The sequence below is a fragment of the Myotis lucifugus genome, unplaced genomic scaffold (assembly GCF_000147115.1).
Source record: "Myotis lucifugus unplaced genomic scaffold, Myoluc2.0 scaffold_192, whole genome shotgun sequence".
Classification (NCBI taxonomy): domain Eukaryota; kingdom Metazoa; phylum Chordata; class Mammalia; order Chiroptera; family Vespertilionidae; genus Myotis; species Myotis lucifugus.
The window spans coordinates 2,118,663-2,123,134 of NW_005871240.1; positions in this window are offsets into that span (position 1 = coordinate 2,118,663).

The window sequence follows — 4,472 nt, forward strand, 5'->3', positions numbered from 1 at the left end:
ATATATAATAGCTAAAATCTGAAAATAGCCCAACTGCCCATCAGTATATGAATGGATAAAAAAGATGTGGTACATTTTTACAGCTTTTATAGCAGCTGTAAAAAAGAAGGATCTATTACTCTTTGAGACAGTATGAAGAGACCTAAAGAGTATTATGCTAAGTCAATAAGCCAGCCAGAGAAAGGCAAGTATCACATGATCTCACTCATATGTGGAATCTAATGAAAACAAATAAACTGATGAACAAAATAGATCCAGAGACATAGAATCACAGAACAGACTGATGAATCACAGAGGGAAAACGGGGGTGGGTGGTGAGTGGTGGGGAGAAATTAATGGGGGAACTTACAGGCATATATGCATAGCCCATGTACATAGACAATATTTTGGTGAAGATCTGGGGGGGGGCAGAGTGGAGGTTGTTAATGGATATAAAAAGGGAGACATCTGCAATACTTTGAACAATAAAGATAAATTTTTTAAAAGATTATGTTAAAATTCTTATAGATCTAGGTGAAAAAGTAATTTTATATATGTAAAACAACTAGATTTCACATAGAATATGTATGTATTCTATGTGAAAAATACTTTCAGATGTGTAAAAATATTAAAAAACAAAGAAAAATGGTAAATCACACTAACAGAAGTAATTAATGTAACTGTTTTATGAGTAAAAAAAATAATCCCCTTTGGGAGAAAACAAAACAAAACAATATCAACAACAAAAATCAATTTGTTGATTGTCCAATTATCATACATGCCTACAGTAACAATTAAATCTTTTGAATTTTGGAACTACACCATTAATAAATTGGACTTTTTATCAGAACCTACTCAATAGGTATAGTGACAATTGAATAGAATTTGAAATCAATTAATTCACTCATCCTAGCAATACAAATTCTTCATTTAATCTTCTTGCCCTTGTGCATCAGTCAAGAGTGACACCTCAAGGACTAAAAGCATGGAATAATAACAAACTTCCAGAAACCTGCATTGATTCCAGAAACCAACCTATCCAGAGAAGCCTTTATCCCTACTAAAGCCCTACCATCAGCAACACAGAGTGAAAGCTCTTATGAATCTTGGCACAGCTTGTTGTCCCCTGAAGCACAAAAAATTTGAGACAGAATCCTGCAATGTCTTAGGCTAAAGCACAATGCTGTGTGGTAATTTAGTTATGAAGGATATAGACCCTGAAGAAAGTATCTCATTGCATGTAGGAAGCTAGTAAGGAATGTAGTGAGTTTAGCAAAGGAAAGGTAAACATCCTAAGCTAATTGAGTGGTTTTAAAACATATCTGAAAACATATCTTTGATACTCTTCCTTCAAGAGGTATAGTCTAATTTCCTACATCAATCCCTTTTGAATATTGACTGGCCTTGGTTAACAATGTCTAATAAAGAGAATGCAGCTGAAATGATGTTTCTGTAACTTCTGAGGATAGATTAGAAAAAGCAATATAGCTTCTAACTAGCTCTCTCAGAACACTTGTCTTTGGAACAAAGCTACTATTGTGTATGGAAGGCCAATCCACATAGAGAGGCTATATGTAGGTGTTTCTGTTGATACTCCCTGCTGAGGTCCTAACCAGCATCAACCACCAGACATATGGGTAATGAAGGCTTTGAGAAGATTTCAGATTCAGCCATTGTTCAAGGGCAACATCATGAGAAATTCCAAGTGAATACTCCAAGCTGAGCTCAGTCAATCCCTAGAATTCTAAAGAAATAATAATTAAATATTAATTATTGGAAAGAACCAAGATGGCGAAGTAGGCAAACACCGGAACTTGTTCCCGCCCACAACCACATCAAAATTACAACTAAAATAAAGAAAAATCATCATTCAGAATTGCCTGAAATCTGGCTGAATGGAAGACCTACAATTAGAGAAGTAAAGAAGAAAGCACACTGAGAATGGTAGGAGGGGCAGAGGCACAGAACAGGCTGGTCCAACACTCTTGTGTGGTGTTTCTTTTAATTGGAAGGGATATCTTGGCTGCAGAAGCCTTTCATGAGAAGCAAGGGGTCCCAGTCTCACACCAGACCCTAAGCCCAGGGTTTCAAAACTGTGAAGAGAAGTTCCCAGAACTTTGGGCTGTAAAAACCAGCAGGGATTGTGGCTGAATGACATGGAGGCTACTGGAGTCCCAGGCAGTTCTCCTAAAGGGCCAGCATGTGAACTTACTTGGTCCCACTTCCTTTGAGCTCCAGTGCCGGATGCCAGCTTTGGGGGATCCAAGTACATACAGGAAGGAACTGGATTGTCTGACATCAGAGCAGGAACTCAGGGGTGGCTTTCTCTTAGACAGGGCGATGCTTGCAGGGATCATTTTTCCTGTGCTGTTACCTCCTCTGTCCCACAGCTGACTGGCAGTCATATCTTAGTTTCCATCAGTGTGGCCCACCCTGTTCGCTTCACCCTGGTGATTCTCTGAGACCATGTCCCATCCAATTTGCAGCCCTACCTAAGCTGTTTGCAATGGCTTTTCCATATGAATGGCCTATCCCAGCTCAAACTACAGACTTTTGTAAAATCTCTCAAACAAGCAGCAGATGGCATCAGCATGCCCAAAACATATCAATACGAGACCCAAGACCTGGCACTAGCAGCAGCCTGCCTTGCTTCACAGCTGGGCCTCTCCTGGGCACTTCCAAGCCCAATATAAGTAGAAGCAATCTGCAGATCTCTCAGTAGTTCCTGCTGGGTGGAGCAGGCAGTGGTTGACCTTGCAACCCCCAGGAGGACCCAGAGCCAGTGCACCTGGTGGACAGTTTCATACCATACCGGATTACAACAACTTTCTGCATCCACAATCGACACAATCAGTGGGAAGATTCAGTGAGTACCAAAGCCCCACAGAAGCAAGCCCTGCTCCATAGGGGTGTCTCCTGCACAATAATTCTTTCATTTTAGACACAGCTGGTCCTCACAGCCAATTGGTCTGGAGGTCAATTCCTCCCAGTGATGCCGACAGCAATCAAGATTGAACTACAACAATATTGTGCACACAGCCCACACAGGGGCACACCTAGAGTACAGGTAACTGGGGAGGCTGAACCATTGGGCCCTACAGGACACCTACTACACAAGACCACTCTACCAATTCCAGGAGACATAGCAACTCTACCTAATACATAGAAAAAAACACAGGGAAGCAGCCAAAATGCAGAGATAAAGAAATATGTCACAAATGAAAGAAATGGAAGCAAACAGAGTTCAAAAAAATGCTTATAAGGTTATTCAAGGATCTTAATGAGAGCTTCAAGGGACTCAATGAGAGCTTCAAGGGACTTGGTGAAACTTTCAAGGATCTTAATAAGAATGTCAAAGACATCAAAAAGTGCAGTCAGAAATTAAGCATACACTAACTTAAATAAAGAATAACTTACTTATTCCTTATTTAACAGTAGAGTAGAGGATTCTGAGAAACAAATCAATGATTTGGAATATGAGAAAGCTAAAAATACCCAATCACAAGAGCAAAAAGAAAAAAAGAGTCCAAAAATATGAACATAGTGTAAGGAGCCTCTGGGACAACTTCATGAGTATCAATATTCACATTATGAGGGTCCCAGAAGGAAAAGAGAGAGCTCTAGCAAGATATTGAAAACTATTTGAAGAAATAATGACAGCAAACTTCCCCTTCCTTGTAAAAGAAATAGACTTACAAGTCCAGGAAACTCAAAAAGTCCCTAACAAGATGAACCCAAAGAGGCTCACACCAATACACATCATAATTAAAATGCCAAGGGTTAAAGACAAAGAGAGAATGTTAAAAGCAATAAGAGAAAAGCAGTTAGTTACTTACAAGGGAATGCCCATACAACTGTCAGCTGATTTTTCAACAGAAACTTTGCAAGTTCACAAGGGCATGGGGAGAGATATTCAAAGTGATGAATGGCAAGGATCTATAACCAAGATTACTCTACCCAGCAAAGCTATCATTTAGAATTGAAGGTCAGCTAAAGAGCTTCACAGACAAGGAAAAGCTAAAGGAGTTCATCAACATCAAACTAGTACTACATAAAATGTTGAAAGGTATTCTTGAAGGAGAAGAAGGAGAAGAAGAAGAAGAAGAAGAAGAAGAAGAAGAAGAAGAAGAAGAAGAAGAAGAAGAAGAAGAAGAAGGAAAGAAAGAAATATGAACAATAAAATGGCAATAAATACATATCTATCAACAATTGAATCTAAAAATCAAAATAAATGAACAAGAAATCTAATTAACATAATAAAATGTTGAATAAAATAGAATCAGAGGCATGGAAACATGGAACAGACTGACAAATCTCAGAGGGAAGGGGGGAGGGGAGCAGGAAGAGATTAACCAAAGATCTTATATGCACATATGCATTACATATGGACACAGACAATAGGGTGGTGATGGCTTGGAGCAGGGTGGGAACCAGGTGGAGGGGGGCAATGGGGAATAAAAAGGGGGACTATGACCTCGGGGGGGGAATTTCCC